Genomic DNA, 22,343 nt, shown 5'->3' with positions numbered 1-22,343 from the left:
CCCCAGGGTCCAAACTACATTCAACCCAGTGGTGATCGTTCTGGGGCATCTAAGACAAACCCCTAGGTGGAGAACAATCCTGAATTTAACTCTTCTGCAGTGTCAGATATAACCACCGCGCTCATTGGCTTAGGCGAAACAGCAGATTCAGGCGACTGCATGTTACCAGTTTTCTTTATTTCAGAATTAACCTTAGCATCTGATATGTCCATTTCCATGTCTTCAACCAGTATATTTAAAGGAAGTTGTTCAATAGATTGGATAGGTTGAATTCAAATGGGGGATTCCACCAATTTCTGCACAATAACATTACTTTGGTGCAGAACTAATGACTCCTTCGCATTAGCCACACTAGGGGATATCCCCTCTTCATTAATCCGTGATGTCTTATTCCTTAAACCCTTAGTGAACAGTGTGTGAGTAGCGGAAGAAGAGCGTGTTGAGATTTGGAACGAGGCGGGAACAACAGTTGCGCGAGACGCTCAGGTAATAAAATGAACACTAAGTTGGCTACAACAATGAAGCCTGCAAAGACTAATATAAATACCTATTTCACAGCAAATGGTAATGTCGGTGCTGCACCTAGACGAACCCTTCAGATGATACAGCCTTCTGCATCTGGATGTCTTATTATTGGTAGACAAAATGAGACCAAGAACTCCACGAAGAGGAAACTTTGGAATGACCAGCTCTCTTCGAAGAAAGCTAAAGTTGAAATAGCAGTCGACCAAGAACACAACGAGAACGTAGACAGTGTATCCGAAATACAATCTCATGGCGAAAGAAACCCCACCAGCCCAATATTGGAAAGAAATAGCAGAGGAAAGGAGAAAAGCTCTTTATGAAGTTCTTCAAGAGAACGAAAAGCTTCATAAAGAAATTGAACTGAAAGACGGTGAAATCGCTAGTCTCAAGGAAGAGAATGATGAGCTGGCAGAACTAGCCGAACATGTGCAGTTCATGGCCAATATGATTCAGAGATTGATGGGCCAAGCACCTGACAGTATCGAAGCACTGAAGAATCTTTAATTTGAGGATGCCGATCAAGAAGAGGCTGATGTGTTGAGTGATTCGGAAGAAACGCCACAAGATGCTAGTGTAGTGCACACTGAAGTGCGTTCAAATGAGTCGCACTGAAGGACTAATTTTAATACTTTAAAAGTGACCAGTATGCAATCCACTTGCATTATTTATTGCTGTGCCACTGCCGTTGCACCAGACAAGCGACGCTGGACTGGTTAGAGGTCAAACAGCTCTAGCCTGTTTGTATAGTTACCGCCATACAGTTGGTTTTTGGTTGATCATTATTTAAGCTAAACTACTGCCATGGATAACTGGAAATCCCTGCCGTTGCCTGACTTGCATGGCCCCTGCACCACAGTGCCTCATTCATAGGATTGTGTAATAAATGCCTCTGTGGTTCAAAGACTTGACTGAAGCTGTTGGGAGGGCGGGTTGGGTCTGATTAATTTCAGCTTGCATTTGGTTACTTGTTTTAAGTGCAAATACTGTGTTTTTACAAGATATGTAAATAGTTTTTCTGGCCTTTTGAGGTACTTGTACATACTTGAATAAACGTCCTTAGTGAACATAGCTAACACCGTAGGATGAGATTTCAAAAGAGATAGATGATCTTGTGGCTTTTTACTCTCAATAGTTTTATATACTTTAAGAGAACTAGAGCAATCGGATACACTTCCAACTGAACAAGAGTTTGCGCATACAGCCCTAAATATAACATCGGGATCCCCACTGGACCCTCTACCTCACAAAATAGTAAAGGAATTTGGGGCGGAACTCTTTCCAGTACTTCGTCAGCTATGCAATCAATCCCTCGACACAAGTATCGTACCGAAAGAATGGAAATTGGCAGTTGTCACCCCCCTACTGAAAAAATCAAACTTGGACCCCAATTGCCATATGAACTACCGACCTATATCGCTCCTGCCGTATCCAATTAAGATCATGGAATGGCTGGTCAGCAGATCTTTGTCCCTCTTCCTGGAAACTAACAACATCCTTGAAGAGGAGCAATTTGGTTTCAGACCAGCCCATGGGACCGAGTCAGCTTTGCTGATGGTCCTGGACAACCTGCGAATGAGGGCGGACAGAGGAGAATCAGCAATCTTAATTTTGCTGGACCTGTCCACCGCACTCGATACGGTGAGTCATGACATCCTGCTGACAAGGATGAAAAGCTTTGGAGTTGAGGGAGTTGCGCTCGATTGGTTTCGCTCTTATCTGACGGACAGATGGCAGGCAGTAGCACTCCCTCCATACCAGTCTGAGTTTGCTACAGTTACACATGGGGTCCCACAGGGGTCTGCGATCAGTCCGATCCTTTTTAATGTTTACATGCAACCCCTGATGGGCATCATCAAGGCTCACGGCATTAGCGTGATCAACTATGCGGATGACACGCAGCTGATGATTTCTCTTGATGGTGTTCATGCAGATTCACTCGAGACCTTCCACACCTGCATGCTGGAAATGGCATCTTGGCTAAATAGTAATTCACTACAGTTCAATAGTGGTAAACCGAGATAATGCACTGCAAAGTAGGTAGAATTGCTAGAAGCCTGCCTGCTGACTTTTGGCCTCTGGAGTCAGGAGAGCTACTAACTCCAGTAAAATCAGTGCGAAACCTAGGGGTCAGCTTTAATGACAACCTGAGTCTAGAGACCAATGTCAACAAGCAGGTGAGCAGCTGCTTCGCCTTAATGCGAGGCCTTCAAAAGCTGCTGCCCCTCTTACCAGAACAGACTAGAGCCATCATAGTCAGGAGCACTATTCTCAGCCGCCGGGACTATTGTAACGCTCTGTTACTGGAATCTCCTGCTTATTTGATTTCCAGACTTCAGAGCATCCAGGAGGCAGCAGCTAAAATGGCACTTTCCCGAGGACGAAGATCCTCCACCACTCTTGCACTGGCTGAACTACACTGGCTGCCCGTGCATCAGAGGATCCTCTTCAAATCTCTATGCATTGTCTTTAAGGCAGTGCATGGGATGGGCCCCTTACCATTACAAAATTAATTTAAATGGTATGAACCCACTCGTACCTTCGATCCTCCTCCACTAATCTCATCAGTATACCTAGGATCAGGAAAGCCACCCATGGTGGCAGAGCCTTTAGTATAGCGGCAGCCCATCTCTGGAATAGCCTCCCTATTGCTATTAGGAAAACAGGCGAACTGATAGCATTTCGAAAAAAGGTAAAGACATGGCTCTTCCCCAAAGTTTAATTACCCCAGAAGCAAACTGATCACCCATCCTACTCATGATGCACATCTGTTTCAGTTATACTCTCACAGCGCCAGGATGCCCGTAGGGTTGCAGAGCGCTTTATAAATACCATAAATAAATAAATAAATAAATAGACCAGAAGAAGGCTCATCACCTGGCCCTGAAGATGTAATTAACTTACTTATATACTATCGCGCAGGGGCGCAAAGCCCATTAGGTTCAAAGGGCTTCAGCCCACCCCACGTCGTGTGTGTCAGCCCGGCTGAGACAGCTTCCTGGGCACACACACAGCCGCACCCGAGTACTTCACAGGTCAAGAAAATACCATTTACTTGCTAACAAGGCTTTGTTGTGTTTTCACTCCTTCTTAGAGCCCCTGCATCTCTACTCTACCTATTGCTGGAAGAATCAGCCCTGCCCGAAATTTTTAATAGCCCCCCTCCCCCAAAATTTGGCTCTAGTTGCTCCTCTGCTATCTTGCGACTTCCTGTGATAGGTCTGTAAAACGTACCTTTTACACAAAGTTTTGTCCTGAATTTTGACCTTCTGTCTTGAATTTTTTGCCTGAATTTTGACCTTCTGTCTTGAATTTTTGGCCTGAATTTTGACCCTTTGCCCTTTAATTTTTACACCCACCGTCCTGAATTTGCACCCATCCATCAATGTTCTTAAATGTGGAGCTGGGGCGTTGGCGTACTCCTGGGGGCTGCAATTTTCCCTAGGCCCCCTCCCCCCCCAGCCCCGTGGTACCTTCTGCTAGCTCCTTTAGTACTGGTATTGCTGGAGCTGTAGTGCTCCCAATAGGTGACGCTGAGGAGCTCTCAAAAGACAATGTTATGGTGCTTCCAAAAGATGGGAATACAGTGGGATGCATGGGCCGCTGCCACTGTAACATAAAACTGCACTCCGTAATGACAGTGGTGTATTTTCTGTACAACACCCTCAGCTTCAATTTGAATTTTAAAGTGCACTGCGCAAAAATCCATTGACTTTGCAGAATGTCTTATAAAATTGTTTAAATTCACATTCTTGCTCCTACGATGGCCTAATTAAGAATGGTTATAATGCCAAGTTGTAAATAGCTCTCAAGCAGGCCCAGGGAAATTACATTTCGCCTTTCGGGAGCTTTCTTTTCCAAAGTAAACAAGGTCTTTTTTGAGGCCATTATTTGCAATCTGCCGCCCTCTTGTGGCCATTTGTGGTGGCATCATTGGGGAGCTACCGGAAGCAGCTTTGTTTTTGCATTTTTCAGAAATTCAGAATCCACAGCCCTGATGAAAGACCAGTGATGCCACGCCTGGTCTAGAAACACGTCGGCAGTTTTGTTTGGGTGGAATAAACTGTCATATGCAACATACTAGGACCGGCTGGTCCAGTACTCAAACGCTTATAAGTCAATAAGTTGTTTCATATTCCCCCTCAAAATTTGTTTTCCTCATGGTTTGAATGTAATATATTTTGTTGTTTGTGTATAAATATTTGATGCAAAAATGTTTTAAATTGTACATATTGTTTATGTTTGAAGCTTGTACAAAGTGCATTTAGTCCTGTAAATATTGTGCATGTATTGTCCTTCTTTCTGTTATAAGTTCTCGAAAAAGATAAAAAGTATAAAATAACGGACACAAAGTAAATATTGTCTTAGGGAAGTCACAATAAATTGGTTTCTTTCCCTATCAAAGTATTGACTAAGTAATTGTGGTCTGGGCACTGTGTGTTTGTGCGACACAGTATGATTATGGCGGAATATGAGCACATTTGAAGTGCAATCAAAAGCTATACTGTATGAACGGGATCCGTTTTAGACTGATGCCAGAACTTAACCTCGCGGCTCGGTTTTACTCTGTGGGTGGCAAGAGTGCATAAAAAAACAAACAAGCTCTTGGCATTGCTGTGGGGAGGGGGGACGAGAAATGCGAGACACGGCCTGGCGGCCTTGAAAAGTGTGAAGCAGGGGGCGGGGGAGGAGAAATGCGAGACACGGCCTGGCGGCCATGCAGTGTGCAGCAGTGGGCGGGGGAGAGGAGCCCTTTGAAGTGAAGCTCTCGGAGGCAGGCGGCTTGGGAGCGAGGGAAAAGCGCGTGCTTGTGTTCACGTGAACTGTTTGAACTCCGCCGATAGTTTGAGAACTTATTTTGCCCACTATAATTCTCCCCTATCCATTCCTTGCGGAATGGGATAGGCGAGACCTAAAAATAGCGAATTCAAATAGGGGTAGATTTAATGTAAAAAGGCTGGTTCTTTCTTCTCACAAGCGACTGATAACACTGTATGAATGCACAAAAGCAGAAGAAACGACATTGTTCTCATACCTACAAGAACCCGGCCCTTTTAAGTAAAACAGCGTCCGTGTTAACAAGTGAATAGCATTCTCAGCTGCTTAAGCAGATATGGAAAAGAATAGCAATGCATTCCATGGCAGTAGAGTAAGCATTTTTGTTTAAGATAAGTACAAATAAAATCTGGACTTACTACATTTGAATCTGCATCCTTCCTGGTCCGGAAAATGCGCCATGCAAACTTTTACGACCTATCAGTTATAGTCTGCTAACCATAGCCCCAGGGAGGTCGCAGGTGACCCCTTACAGAAATCCTGGAGGCTTAACCTATAGTAGCATTGTGCATGCCGGGAGTAACCCTATACCTAAATCTACAAATCCCACAAAGGAAAGTGATGTCCGCTGAAATGCCAGCCCTAGAAGAAAGTGCCACTTATGGTATGACAGTTGTTTGATAGCAATGCCGTTGTCATAAAATAAATCTGAAAAAAATGTATTCTGTGGTAGTAAAACTGGAAACAATTAGATATACGACTCAGAATGGGGCCAATGCTCATTGATTGCTTATAAATATCCAGCTGCCAAGCGGGCCAGATCAGGGGTCAAAATGGATGGGGAGTGTTGGGAAGTGTTTCCTTGTTTTTTTCATATTTCAAATATGGTACACATTCCTTCGTTTGGGAGTAAAAAAAAAGTTATAACTGAGGAGCATTGGGCCATAAACCCCCTACCCCCCGCCCGGCCCTTGCAGGACCATACATTTTCTTACTTGACCTCCCTGAGGCTGAAGGGAAAGAGTGGTGGTCTCCACTCCATCTTCTTCGCATGCTTCTGTCTACTTCTATCCCTTTATCCCTGTTTTTCCTGTAAGCTCGAAATACACCAGGTGCTGCATTACTTACAGTGCTGTGTGGGTGCAACTGATGTGCTGCATGCTTTTTCTCTGCACCCCAGCGCACTATAGCATTTTATAGAAGAGGATGCAAATGCATGTCCTGCCCCAATTGTAATACAGATAGTTTGTGCTCGCATTTCCCTGCCACTATTGTATGAGGGCGTTCATTAATTAAAAAGTTTTTTGGCAGTTTTATATAGCGCGAAGTCGACCCGAAGGTATTGGAGTGCTTTACATGAACACCAGTTACATTACACAAGGATACATTCAGTTTTTAGTCGGCACGGGAAGGTTAAGGGCCACATGCATCAAACTGTGCATTTGCGATTCCTAAATTACGATTTTCAAGAAATCGCAATTTAGGAATCACAAATGCTTATGCATGTAGGAATCGCAAAAACATTTGCGATTCCTACAAATTCCTTATTTGCGACTCACAATTTCAAGGGTGCAAGAGTGCCAAATGGACACCCTGTGGCACCCCTGAAATTGCAATTTCAACACATGTTGCACACACACATTCCCCAAGGCCATGTATGTATGCAACATAAAACTTTGAAAAATGCACTTTTGTGCATTTTTCAAAGTTCTCGCAAATTACCATCAACTTTGAATTGATGGTAATTTGCGTTTCTTAATTGCGAAAACACAAATTTTCTTTGGTGGTTGCATTGCATTTAGAGAATCGCAATTTGTGATTCCCTAAATGCAGTCGCAACTCAAGTAATCGCAATTTTAGTGATTACTTAAACAGCGATTTTTGCATTTGGGATAATGCATCCCAAAAGCAAATATTGAGGTCGCAAAGGGGCAGATTCTGTGAATCTGCCTCTTTGCGACCGCACTTTACAATGATGCATGTGGCCCTAAGTGATGTGCCCAGAATCAAAGGATGTAGAGCCAACACCGAGACGCTAAAGTCGGAAGCTCTGGCCATTAGGCCACATCCACAGGGTGGGGGCGTGGCTCAATACAAATGAGGGAAACACTTTACCTCTGCATCTACACTGCTTTATGGGCAGAGGCGCAAAGGGAAAAAAACAGTCAGAAGGCACACTGGGTATTTGACCAAAATATTGAGATTTTAATATTGTGATACCACAATTTCTTCGCAAGAATTTGGGGATGCAATAAATATCTTCAATAGGAATATTGGCAATAAGAATATAAGTTTTCAGGTATGAATTTAATTACCTTTTTAAGTATATATCATTGTTAGTAATATCATTTTTATCAATATTTTTATTTTTTAGGTGTCTTTTATTTGTTTTATATGTGTGAATGTACGAAACATGTCTTAAATGTTTTATTTAAAACATGACTTTTTATATTTTTTTACATTTATGGTAAAACAAATGAAAGAAAAAAGAAAAAAATAAGGTACGTGTTTCGAGTAGCGGGATGTTGGGTTTATAGGTATAAAGTCTGAGGAGATTTTTTATTTTTTATTTAAGGTATATTTTTAGATGTAAAATTACATTAAACACATTTTGTCTCACATTTCATAGGTGTTAATATGTTATTTTTAATGTTTTATTTTACAGGCTTAATCATTTTTTTCTTAAAAGACAGATGTATTATTTACTTACCGATTTTAAGATTTTTATTTTTGAAATAATCTTTTTAATTTATGTGGGTTTACACATTTAAAAATATATTTTTCATTGTAATTTATATTTTGAATGTTACGTAAAGTATGTTATACATGTTTATTCACATTATTAAACATTTGTATTATTTTTAATTTATAAATGTAATTAAGAAATAATTATGTTATATTTAAATTTTGTTAAAGTACCAAAATAAAGTAGAGTATGCCACTTTTTTTAAACATATTTTTTTCATTATTTTTTAAACTGTATTTTGTAAATATTAATTGATGTTTGATTCATTGTTTAAATCTTTTTTAAATTGCTCATTTTTATTGTTTTTGGAAGTGAGAATAGAAAAAACTGATCATTTTACTGTTCAACACCTTCCCCAAGATGGTTAAAGTTAAAGTGGGAATAATACATCTGATCCTTTTAGTGTCCAAGAACTTCCTCAAACTGGTTTAGTTTGGAGTGTGAATAGCAAATCTGACCTCTTTAGTGTCCAAAACCTTCCCCAAGATGGTTTTAGTTTGGAGTGGGAAGCATAACTGTGACCCATTTAGAGTTCAACACCTTTCCCATGATAGTAAATCTAACCACTTTTTAGGTTTCATATAGTGAAAGCTATTGTATATTAAAAAAAGCTGAAAACGGACGGAGAGCATGTTCTATATTTACCCTTACGTACTATTGGTTACTTCCCACGTCACTCTCATTTCCTTGTTTTTCATTGGTCGGGGCATCCTGCTGCTTTCTACTTTTTCTTTGGTTCTTCTTGTGGTCCCATTGCCCATGGAGCTTGGACCAGGTATAATTTCCTTTCTCTGTGGCCAGTGTCCTTCCACTTGCTACCGCTTGTAGAGGTACTTTTTAAAAATGTTGAATTCAGCACTCCTTAAGAATGCATGTTTGCAGGGCCTCTCTATCCCTTCTGTGCCTCCCACCCCCTCTTGCGTCTTTGTTGTTTGCCCTGTCCCTCCCACTTTGTTGTTGCTTGTTACCTATGCATGCATGACTGTGCGAGGAAGGGTGACTTCAGCGAGAATGTTAGCATTACAAATGCACGTCATGTTACATGTCAGCTGTGGAGCAGAACAAATGTACTTTACTTGGAGGCAATGTGTATGTGTACCTTTCCAGTGGGCATTAAATAGTGCTTATGTTAATAAAATTCTATTGAGCAAATACTAGGAGATGACGGACGGAGTGCTGAAACTTTTCAGACACTCACCCCCAGGCACAGATCTGGGTTGAATCCATCATCATTCTTTTTTTTTTTTTTTAAACCTTTATTGTGCAATTAGAAGCATATAAATAGGGGCCTACAACCAGTCAGGCCGGCCACGGCACATTATTAACGCACATGAGTCAGCATTATAGTTCCCCGGCAGTCACCCAGTGATATACAGGCAAGCAATCAAACATTAGTAAGCCGAACGTGACCGCTAGAAGCAGGATTGAATAAGGTTAATTTTATAATATAATAGGAAGTATAGCAGGACCAGTTGCAACTTTCAAACACAGGACTCCCGTGGCGGGTTATATGTAAAGCAGCGATACAAAGGGGCATTGATAAAAGGAGATAATAGCAGCAAGTGACAGGAATCAACTTATGGTAGCCCCGTTTCAGATCAGTTCCCACCACGGCCCGCCACACACCCGTCACCACCTGAATGCGTGCTAGGACGGAACAAAAGAGTCAAAGCAGCATCCACTATACTAACCCAAAGAAAGGGGGGAGGGATAGAGAGGAGAGTATCAGAAAAAGGGAAAGAAAGAACGCGGCGCCACTGCACTCGCCCCACGACGAACAAGCACACAAAACTGAAGGACAAACTATCGGGGCAAGGCATAGAAGACATGATATGTGTACAGTCAATATCGTAGAAGCGGGAAAGCGACCCCTGCACCACCAGCTAACATTCCATGGAAGACGAGCGCAGACACAGCGTCCCGATAAAGGGATACAAAAGAGCCATAGAACTAAGGAAAAAAGAAAAACGAACATCAGAAAGACCCCGTCCCTCCCACACCACCCTGCACCCCTGCAGAAGGCTACGGCCTACCCCCCCAGCAGCGTGCCTGTCACCCTAAATAGAACCCGAAATATAGAAAAATCAAAAAGTAAGAAAAAGAGCACAACAGACCAAAAGAGAAAAAAGAAGGGTGAAGGGAAAGGAAGCCAGTGGGAGAGGAGATCTGCAATCGAACATTCAACTCCTACCCCCGCCTTAACACAGACTGAAACCCACATCAAAGCGAGACACAACCTCAAGTATCAGGAGAAGGAGTCAGCCATTTTGTCACAGTTGCGGGTAGTCCTCATCTACGTACATTAACCAGTAGTCCGCCGAGGCAATTATGTCTCACCCCTGTCCCTTCCTGACCATAACTTTCATGCGTAATAAAGTGGTAGGTAGAAAGCAGTTCACCATGGAATACCCACGGGATCGAGACGAGGCAAGCCAAGGGTGCAGTCCAGAGGACTCCAGTCTTCAACAGCAAAGCAAGCAGTGGCTGCGGCAGACCAGACAGTCAATGAGGAACATCAGGAGCAGCAGATAGACTGGGTGCGGCCCCGCCATCCAAAAAGGCGAGGTGACCCCTGCAAGGCAGCCGCGGGGCCCCACCAAAGCAGCTTGATTCAAACATCCCCCGAGTCCCCCGGCCAGACTGGAATGGACGGGTCCCGGCGTGGGGCCCACACTCATGTTCGCCACAGTCGAGGCTTCCTGGAGAGTCGGGCCCGCCAACATACAGTCTCGTAAAGGCACGGCGGCATAACTCCTCGCAGCAGCCGAGGGGGGCAAAGCAGCACACACCATCAGTCGAGCCGCACTCATGGGGGACGGGCCACCAGGCACGGCGGCAGAACCGCTATCTCGCGTAACAGCGTCGAAGGCCATGGCCGCACGTAAAGAACATAGAGCGGCAAAGACATCACCGATCGTGGGCTCACGCCCACAAGCCTCTGCCATCGTAGAGTTCGACAGACCAGATTCGCCGCCCCAAGCAGGTCCGGGACCCGGGGCGCCAGCGGCCATCTTGTCAGTGCAGCAGGGACTCTCCGCACCTTAACTTCTGGACCGGGCTTTCGAAGAGGGCCCACCGGAGTCTCCCCGAGCCCCAGTAATGGCAATCTTGGTGCAGAAAGATGGGCCACCAAAAAAAACCAGGGGTCTCCGGCGCCACTGTCTCACGGGCGCCGCCCGCCGAGTCCGGGCAGAGGGCTTCAAGATGGCCGGACAAGGCAACAAAGGGGGGGACAAGCCTCCTGTACGGTCTACCCCCGTCCGAGGCGGGCCACGCCCCACCACAGAGCCACCGGGCCCGGTCAGTCGCCACCGGAACAACCGCACAACGGCCTCTTCAGCGGACCCCTCTCCTCCACCGGGGGCCGGCGTCAACACCCCACTCCGGCTGACTTTCACAGGCGAGTCCCCAGCCTGCACGCCGCGGAGGCTCCGGAACAAGCAAGGGCACAACTCCAGATCCGCGACACCCAGGAGCCCCCGGGACGGATGGTAAGTGCCAGCAACAGTTCACCTTCCCATATTTAGCCGATTGTGTCTCCTCGGGGCAGGATGAGGTACATGATATGCGTTTCAGGCAGGAAGGTTGACGGAGCCGAGCTACAGTGCGGCCATCACGGTCGCTAGCTTGGCTCCTCCCCATCATCATTCTTTAGCTCTCTTCACCACCCTAGTGCAGACCCAGCCATATGCAAATGAGTTTTGGCTCTGTTCCTCATGGGAACAGTCCAGCCCGAACTGCCAAGCCAGGTCTTTCCAGTCAGAGATCTGGGTTGAATTCATCATCGTTCTTTAGCTCACTTTGCCACTCCCGTTCAGACTCAGCCATATGCAAATCAGTCTTGACCCTGTTGAAATTCCACTCACAGAAGACAAGTTTGGACTGCCAGGAAACAGATTTTTTAAAAATCAGTGTTTTTGTAGTTATGATGTATCATCTTCCTTTGGAATAACCCTGGGCAATGCACATCTCATTACAAAATCCATTTTCATTGAAAAGCAATCTGCAAGCAGTTAGTAACTGCGAAGGTGCAAATATTAGCAAGCAGAATACTTCCCAAAGTTTGAGCTGATTATGGCATTCATTTGCAAGTTTAAACAAGCATTGGCAAAGCCAGTAGGTTTCCCGTCTGCAAAATCTACTAGTTTTGACAATTTTTTAGACATGTTGCACAGCAGGGCTATGACATGACCAGTGTGTCATTATGCTTTCTTTTTAACCTTAAGCCATGCTAAAGTGCAGCTATTGCTGCTGTGTAACATGTCTAAAAAACACTAACAAAATCAATAGATTTTGCAGAGGTGAAACCTATTGGCTTTGCCAATGCTTGCTTGTCAAATGACTTCTCCAAGATGTCCTAGATTGGAGTTGGAATAATAGATTTTACCATGTTAGTGTCCAAGACCTTCCTCAAGGTGATTTACATTGGAGTTGGAATAGTAAATAGGACCCCTTTATGATTCAACACTTTACCCAAGATGGTTTCGTTTGGAGTGAGAACAGTAAATCTGCCCCCTTTAGTGTCAAACACCTTAACCAAGATGGTTTAAATAGAAGATGGAATAATACATTTTACCCCTTAGTGTCTGACACCTTCCCAAAGATGGTTTAGATTGTAGTCGGAAGAGTAATTCTGACCACTTTAGTGCCCTGCACTTTCCCCAAGATGGTTTAGTTTGGAGTTGGAATAGTATAGTATATTTATTTCGTATGTAAGTGTTTTCAGTAAGAATATTATATTCTGGGGTTTTAAGTGTATTACAGTTAGTTTGTGTTTTACTGGGATAGTTGAGTTAAGTATGTATATGTGTGAAGTGTTTTAGTATTATACTAATTTTGTAGTTGCTGGTGGTGCAGTTTTTATTTTTCGGGAAATACAAATTAAAATTAATTTTTTATTATATATTTTATTAACACATTTTAAACTTGTTGCACACTCTTTTTCATTGGTTATGTATTACATATACATTTGTTATAGCAGAAGAAAATAATTATGCTATAACATTGTTTTACTTTTGCATACATGTCGATACACTTCAATAATTATAAGCATTTTGTAGTGTAATTTGAATTATCCATTTTTATGGCACATCATTTTTACTTTTTTTAACATGTTACAAACTGATTTCTTCACATACACATTTTTTTCACAAGTACATTTTATGTAAACATTTTATAACAGTATTTACCTATATTTTACATATATATTAATCAGTACTATTGTTTTATAATGTGTGTTATTATAGTACTTTTTAATAAATAAGTTACATGTCCAATTGTATTGATAGGAAAATAGTCTTTTATATTTTTTTATTAGGGGTGCATTTTTTATTGCTACCTGTATTTTGTATTCTGTTTACGTCATTTTTCAGATGTTTTGGTTTCTGTCTGTCACAATTTCCTGCTGCTGCTCAACTGTTAAAGTAAGACTTTTTTTACTTCATATTTAGGATTTTTGGGGTGGGGAGATGTGAGTAGGCGTTGTTACTGTAAGGGAGTTTATTAGCTAGAAGGTTTTTATGGTTAGTTTCAGTTTGTATTTTGGTGTAACATAGTGTAATGCAGTAGGCTTTACTATAGTGTATGTAGTGTAGGTAGTAGAATAGTGATTGGAGTTATGTTGATGAAGTTTGCTACATAATGTTGTAATGTTTGTAATGTGGTGTATGTTTTGTGAGGGTGCGTATGTTCTTTTTTTAATACAGGTTATTGAGAGGCACTACAGGATTTTCATTTTTTTAATGCATTTTTTATAAACTGAACTTTTATGGGGCTTTGTTTTAACCAACATTATTTTTACATTTCATTTTATTTTTCAGATTTCCTGGACAGGCTCTTTATTTCATTTTTTCTTTTATTTATGGTGCTCTACAATTGTGGACTATTTTTTGGGGTTTATTTGTGCACATTTTTGTATGTTTGATTTTTGTGAACTCATGGTGGATCACGGATATCACTTAAAAAAACGTTAGTTTCGTGTTTTGATATATTTTGAATGCTTAATGTTATTGTTGCAACACTGATCTATTTATATGTATTTTAAAGTGTGATGTATTATTTTGTTTGACTGCGAGGTGAAGTTTTCAATGCATTCCGATTGAATACAATTTTAATGTAATATGTTTTGAGACATAACTTTTAATATTTTTTTGTCATGTTTTTATCAGTGTAAGTCTAGACTATTTTGTTAACATTTATGTTATAGACTGATAAATATATTATTTGTAAATTGTATTAAAAAAGAATTGTATTTTGTAGTAGGTGGTTTATATTGCGTTGTGTTTTTAATGAGATGTATAGTTTGGGTAGAGTATTATTTTATCAATCATTTCAAGGTAGTGTAGTCCTGCGTTATTTACAAAGAGTTTTACTTTGAATGATAACATTTCGCACATCTATTTGATCTGTTTAGATATTTTAGGTTTTATTTGGCTTGTAGACTGTTCTGTTCTTAGTTGTTTGTAGCTTTATTGTGTTCTTTTTGTAGGATATCTAGGAATTTGTATAGGGTAGGGTGGATTTTGCCAAACTTTGAATGCATTGTGCCATCTTTCTATTGTGTTGTTGGTTTTGGACTGTTGAGCTATGTCGCTGTTATATACATTCCACCATGGCATTTGAAATTTGGGTTAACGTCTTTGACCAGAATGGTGCAACCTGCCAACCTAATTGTCTTCAAAGTAGTTCACGAGGGGACTTCGTTTTTGTTAATTTAGTATATGGGGATTCTATTAGTATGTTCTAGTGTTTAGCTACTTCTGTGACTGGTACATAGGCCAAGGCTATTATTATTTCTCAACTTTAAAGGCACACTCACTGTTGCATATTCTACACTTAGTACAGATTTTTGGAGGTGTCTTCAAAATGCTTTGAATACAATGATAATAGCAGCCTTGCATGGCTGTGTGTGGGTAGATTTTGAAAATTGTTCGTATCATTGCGTGCTCAAAAACTATAAATATTGTAGATATTACTTCGGATTTTAATTTCATTTATTAGTTCATAATATGTTGCACTTTGTTTGTTAGGAAGTAGTAAGTAAATTAGCTGTATATTACTATTATGATATTCTCCATGTATGGTGTATATATTAATGAATGGTGTAGGGCATGATTTGAAGATGCCATCCATCATTCACAATGCACATTGGGTTATTCTGAGTGGACTGTTTTGTTTTTGCATATGATTATTCATCCTGTGTTATTTCTGCTGTCAGAAATTACATCTTTCAATTAAAGGTATCCCCCTGCGAGGACACACTTGAAATAAGAGGAGAACTCTGCACCTTGAAGCAGCGTTTCTTATTTATTTCAACTGGACATCACAGCGCTTGTAAAATCCATCCACCCTACGCGTTTCGGAGCTCCTGCTCCTTGCTTGTTTTCCAACTGTTTCCAGCCTGCTGTCATCGCTATGCCCGTGAGCAAGGAGCAGGAGCTTGTGTACAGAAAGGGAAAAGAGCTGCACGGCCCCCTTCCTGAGCCTTCAAATGCCCCTGGGAGCCCACCCCCAGGACTAATTAATTTTATTAGGAAGGTGGAGGGCAGCCCCCTTACCTGAGCCATTATAGGTCCCGGGGAGCCCATCTCCGGGATCCAAACTTACAAAGAAGATGCGTAAGAACATGCAGCCCACCTGAGCCTTGAATGGCCACAGGGACCCCACCACCCAGAACCAGCTCACATGCTGTGGCCCGGGAGCCCCCTGCACCGCCGTGGGTAGAGAAACTTGTGCTTGGTCCCACCTGGCAGGAGCAAATTTACGATTTCCACTAAAGAGGAGCAAAGACTATGGGCCTCATAATGATGTTGAGAACAAGACACAAGGGAGACCCTACTCACGAAGAGCTAGGGTAGTCAAATCATTAACAGAATCAGTGGTCCCTGTGGATTAATATAGCAATCTATAGTGATATCGGTATGCTGTCGCAATGAAAAGGGTTAGGCTGATGTCAAAAGGAGAAAAGACCAAATACACCTTTGATTACTTTATCACAATTATTTTTTATGTATTTTGAAGAAAGGAGTAGATCAAATTTATAAGCAAAGAAATTATACAATGTTGCGGAGTGTCCCCAGTGAAAATGGAACCTAAAATATTGGTGACATATTTGTGACATTTGTGCTTGGTTTCCAAAATCTTATAAAGTCGACCATTTTGATATACATAATTTGAACCGCAACTATAAAATTAAACACACTTGTTAATGGTTCGCTTTAGTTCTATTGTCAACGACATTTCGACCCTTTGTGCAATGTAGGGTCTCTTCAGGAGCTAGAGAGGTAGGGACATCTGAGGGAGTGATTGCGCAGCCGTGAGAAGGTGGTGTGCCACAGGTGGGTGAAAAAGAAAAGGTTAGATACTCACATAGGACCCAGCTGGGTACCTATATGAGGGTGGGGGAAGGCTGACAATCTTGAATATGGCACAACGTGAGCAGTCGAGTCAGTGCATAGTGGAAGTTTGAGGGCGCACAGTAGTGTGTGCGGTCTCGTGTGGTACCAGAAGAAGGATGTGAAGCACAGCAGGTGCGGACATTCTGACTTCTGGCCTTTGTTAAATACCAGCGACTCACTCAAAATGGCTTTTGGATGTAGAAAAACGGAATACGGGTTGAAAACACATACAAGGATGGGACGCTTCACTCAGCTTAATATAGGTGGGGACCCTGGGTCGCCCCCTGAGGCACCAAATAAGGTGCATTTTGTGTGCCCTGGGTGGGCACCAGGGCACCCACCTATATTAAGCTGAGGCTCCGGGGGAAGGGATCCCTGGAGCAAAAAAAGTCTCGGGGAGGGGAGCCTCATGGCCTTTTAAAAGCTCAAATAGGGAGGCCACGCAGACCCCTTCCCTTCAATAAAAAGCATCAAATCACGTACAAGCTCCATCCGTTTGGTCCCACTTCTTCCATGTTAGTAGTATGCAACGGTGTTCCCACCATTTTCCAGGCTGATGGAAATGTTTTCTCTACAATTGCATGTTGTAAATGATCTGAAATCCTTTATGGAGGTGAATGCATTGTTGATTTATTGGAGTGCTATCTCTTCTGTAGTGACTGTCCAAGACAAGTGGGTTCCTTCTTGCCGTCTCCTGGTCTGAGGATAGAGTCCACAATTCCCCCTTTTGATTACTTCTGAGTATGCAAAGGCACCAAATCACCTACAAGCACCACCCATTTGGCCTGCCCTTCCACATTGGTAATATGCAACAGCATTCCCACCATTTACCAGGCTGATCGACAATGTGTTTTCTCTACAACTGCATGTTGAAAAATTATCTGAAATCCTTGATGGAGGTAAATGCATTGTTTATTTATTGGAGTTAAATTTCTTCTGTAGGGACTATCCAAGATGAGTGTGTTCTTTCTTGTCATCTCCTGGTCTGAAGGCAGAGTCCATGGTTCTCCCTTTTAATTGCTGCTGAGTATGCAAAGGCACCAAATCACCTACAATTGCGCCCATTTAGCCTTGCCTCTTCCACATTAGTAGTATGCAAAGGCATTCCCGCCATTTTCCAGGCTGATGAACCGTGTGTTTTCTGTACAGTTGCACATGGAAAAACGATCTGACAACCTTGATGGATGTGAATGCATTGTTGAGTGATTGGAGCACAGTATCTTCTGTAACAACTGTCCAAGATGAGTGGGTTCTTTCTTGTTGTCTCCTGGTCTGAGGGTATAGTCCACTGTTCTACTTTCTAATTGCTGCTGAGTATGCAAAGGCACCAAATCATCTGCAAGCTCCGCCTGTTTGGCCCTCCCCCTTCCACATTAGCAGTAAGCAGCAGTGCAACCAGGCCCTATGGTCAACCCCCTGCTGTGCACGGCCAAAGTCCCTACACAGTGTGGGGTTGGCTGCATGTAAGGGACCCTGCGCACCACCCCCTGCCAGACATGGGCAAACACTGTGCGCAGAAGGGAGTCTGTTTTACGTATGGTAATAAAATATCCCTTTACGTTAACAAAAAAAACTAGAAATTCACTGAAAAAAAACAAAGGCTTTAGTTACAGTATAGTTAGGTGTGATAAAAAGATCTGTTTTTGTTTTTAAAAAATCCCTTAGAAATTCACTGAAAAAAATCAAAGGTTATAGTAAAGTTACAGTTAGGTGAATATGTCAGTGACACCATTAATGTTTTGAACTAAAACAAAACACACAGAAATTCACCAGTTATAGTTAGAAGAGCGATTTATATCTTGCGCCCCGACATGCACTGCTTATGACCTCACAAATTACGTCACTCATGACATGTTCTATTACATAATTTATGACATCACTCATGAATAACTGAGGACATCCCTCATGACATCATCCAAACTTCTTTTGTGCATATTACTCTTTAAACTAGTATGGCATTAGAGGCCTGAAAGTAAGTACAAAATAGCTCAGAATAATATGAAGCATCATTAATGCCATCAGAGATACAACTCCTTTAGGTGTAGTAAGCATGTATTATATGCAAGACTGAACCTTCATTGATAAATGAAGTTGATGTGAGTAGAAAGGTGGATATTGTAAACAGTATTTACTCTATGGTGAGGGTTTACTCTGTAACACACTGTTTGCAGACAGTGACACTCTCATGAGAAGTACACCGCATAGCATTAAAAAGAATCTACCAAGAATAGTATACACTGTATGCAAAACTTGTCAAAAAATACACTATTCGCTGAAAAAGGTGTTAAAGAATATACTTCCTGCAGCCTTCATACTGTGATGAAAACTTTACAGATAGCCCATCTTCTTAAGTAAAAGAAGCACATGTACACAGGTTAACACTTGGTGCTCACAGTCTTCTATTGTAACATAACAAGCTACCCACCTTTTTACCCCATTTGGACTAGATGCTGGTTGTCGACTCTGACAGTGCACTGAAGCCTGCTAACCAGGCCCCAGTGCCTGTGCTGTCTCCCTAAAACTGATATGTGTGCATTGGTAACCCCAAAAGACTTTAACCCCCGTATACGTCCCTAGTTTATGGTACCAGAGGTACCAAGGGCATGGGTGTTAAAGGGGTCACCAGGGCCTGAATCACTGTTTATGCCACCCTGGGAGACCCAAGTAAACAAGCTCAATCTTGCCTTCACCATGTGTGGCAAAGTCAATGCACTATTTTTAATATATGCCAGTCACCCCCAAAGAAGGTCTCCTAAGTTCAGAAGGCAGGGTGCATTATTTTAAAGGTGTGGACATATAAGTACAAGCTTATATGTCCATATATTGGCCTTTCCCATTAAAGGACACTACATGTGATAGATGAGACGGTCGATAGGATAACATTGTCTGGCGCCCGGGCAAAACCGAGGTTGGCAGCTCCATTATGGTACTGCCTAAATATGTTGTGTTTGGTATCCATGTTTCTCATCACCCCAGACAGAAATCTTGTGTCAAGGACAATGCGGCATGCACACAGGTGGCTCCTTAGAGGTTTCCCACCTGGTTCCCCCAAACCTTTCTTGTGCTCTGGCTGCCAGCCCACTCTTATTGTCGCCAAAACACAAATCTGGCCCCCTGTGAGGAGGTGTGGACTCTCCCGGGAGTCAGAAACAATGGCTTGGACAGGAAGGAGGTCACACCTCCCTTCCTGACAGGAGGGCTTGTGAAGTGACACATTAAGGCGGTGAGCTTCAGAGGCTGCTCCGCCTATGATATGAAACCAAGCTACCTCCCAAAGGCAGAAACAGCCCTCTCCCTACCCCCAGTCAAATTTGCACCTGGATAGGTAGGAAAATTAGGTATTCAGGAGATGTACACCAACAGAAGGCTAGCCACACCTCTAGGGTGGGCTATCTGGTCTGTACAGCTAAGGAAGACTTATGCCATTTTTAAAAGTGGTAGCATTGTGGGTTCCCAGTGGAAAAGGTGACCTACACCCCGGATGTGGTAACCTCAGGGGCAGATTAGCTGCTGGCCTTTTTTAGCTCATGGCCACTTGCACCCACACCCTTTACGCTTCTAAATCTAAGATTCAAGGGATACCCCTGACATCAGAACCTCAGTTCTGGTCCGACTAGCAACAAGGACAAAAGAAGAGACCCATGTCTGCAATAACAGGAGCTGCATAAACAAAAGGCGTGATACTCTACACCTTTGACAACCTTCCTGGAACTGCACGAACCTGGCTCGTCCTGGGCGAAAGCTCAGAAAGAAGGACCCCCCTTTGAGAGCTAAAGGCATTACTATACTTCTATAGACTAGGGGCACTAGTCCCCTGCAACTGCAGGAAAAAATAACGTTCTGGAACAAAAGATTTGCCAATTGGGCCTCTGCTGGATCGGCCAGAAGTAGATGGCCCAGTGCATTTGTGGGAAACGCAGTTCTGACCTCCATCAAGTTTCAGGTGGCTACCATGTTACCCAGGACCTCCGGATGTCGAATTAATTTTCCTCTGTGCTTACCGCTGCCAAGGCTAGTTGGTCACCAGTCTGGCAACCACCCCTTTACTCAGCGCTGCACCTTGAGGGAACACAACAAAACCTTAATCCGATGTGAGCAGTGGCTTTATTGTCGACTTTTGCACCCTTTTCTCCACCAGCATGTGTAACCAGTAAAACCAGCTTGTTCGCTGCTCCCACTTCAGCAGCCAGGGCAACTCTGCACCCGGGCTTCTCGAGCCAGATAAAATTGCACTGACTGTCATGGCTTGGTCCCAGGACCCACATCACCTTCACCGTCCTTGGGCTCATGACCTACTTGTTGGAGAACCCTTACACGCACGCACACATATGTATATATGTGTGTGTCTGTGTCTGTGTGTGTTTATATATTAGGTTCCTTTCTTTGGCATAGTTGTTCTAATTTGTGTTGTTTGTAATCATTGTAGAGTAAATTATGTTTAGGTTGTATCAGAGTTTGTGTTTTTTTTGTAATTAATCATTTTTTGCCAGAATATAGGTTTATTAACATTTAATTTATGGTTATATGTTTTAGTGATTTTATCTTGTTCTACAGGTTATTAAAATATTTTTTATAGTATTATATTATTTTTAGGCAATATTATTGTCAATATTTTTATTTTCAATACGTTATTCATTTCGTATGTATTGAATGAGTTAAAAATATTTTGTTTATCAATATTGTTGTTATTGATATTATTTATTTTAGATATTCTTTAGAAAAATATTTTTGTTATCAATACTTCTGTTTTTCTTAGTTATATATGGGATTACGATATTTTAGTAATCAATATTTCTTTCCGATATTGTGGTAAATCAGGCTTATGTCATAGAATAGGTGCAATGTCAGAGATCCCCTTGAGGGCAGCACTCTGGAGGTGGGAATGAGGCTCTATGGACCACCCAGACGTCCCCTTGCCAGCGGGTGGGGTCAATCTTGAACTCTCCTGCATGGGCATCTCTGTCCCCATTTGAAGTGCAGATGGCTGCCACCTGCGGGTAAAAGATGAAGCAGCTGCTGCTTTAATCAGCCGCTCTGTCTTTTACTAATGTGCTGCCTCAAGGGCGGTGTGAGTTCACAGCTGCCCCTGGGGGCAGCGGATTGATTATAATAGGTCACATTGTTCCTGTTTATGCCTGGGGCACCTGTTTTGAGGTGTGCCGTGGCACAAACAAGGACAGTAGCACCTATTACATAATCCTGGCCAGGTGTTGTGCTGACAGGGTGCTTCTGCTGTAACGCATATCTAACTCAGTGTGCCTAGAGCAGAGAAGGAGATTAAAGTGATCTTATTCTGCATTTTTATTTACTCTTTTATATACCCATTTCTGACTTTACATGTAGGAAAGTCATGGACATCAGAGGTTTGTGTTCCCATCAGTGCAACGCGTTGGCCAAACATTAAGGCACTGATTATACATTGTGCTGAAGAGGGTAGCATCTGGCCCACAACCAGCAAACAATATTACCTTCAGGTGAAGTATTTACCAAGTATGGAAATTATCTACTATTTGGAGATTTCAGATTCAATATGAGACAGAACATGCAGCATCAGTAATTAACACACCAAATTCCATATGTTTTGCCAACAGGGATGGGAAATGAACCTCAAACTTGTAATGAAGGCCCTGGGAGAAAGCATGACCTGTAGAACCTGTTTTCAAGAAACTGAATTATGCATGTTATACTTTTTTCCACGCCTTTTTCCTCAATTCTTTTTTGGCAGGTGTGACCTGCTGGAATCCATCAGGGAGAAACTGTGAAGGCATGATAATTATCACACAATGCATAATTCTAATCTCTTTGCAAGGTTGCGTTTGCTCAGGCGTAGGAATCCACCCCTGGTCAAACCACTACCTACATTTTTTAAACAAATGATTGATTGCATTTAAATATACATCACA

General features: G+C 42.4%; 1 protein-coding gene and 1 pseudogene across 4 annotated transcripts in view; both read left to right on the top strand.

Moving 5' to 3' along the window:
• PRKAG2 (protein kinase AMP-activated non-catalytic subunit gamma 2) overlaps positions 1-22,343 on the top strand; it is a 1,779,639-nt gene that overhangs the window by 1,245,341 nt on the left and 511,955 nt on the right. The window lies entirely within an intron of this gene.
• On the top strand, positions 477-1,357 carry LOC147688609 (geminin pseudogene; annotated as a pseudogene).

This window comes from Lissotriton vulgaris, chromosome 10 (assembly GCF_964263255.1).
Source record: "Lissotriton vulgaris chromosome 10, aLisVul1.2, whole genome shotgun sequence".
NCBI lineage: Eukaryota > Metazoa > Chordata > Amphibia > Caudata > Salamandridae > Lissotriton > Lissotriton vulgaris.
Note: the sequence above shows the minus strand (reverse complement) of the source record. Positions and strands in the feature narration are given on the sequence as shown.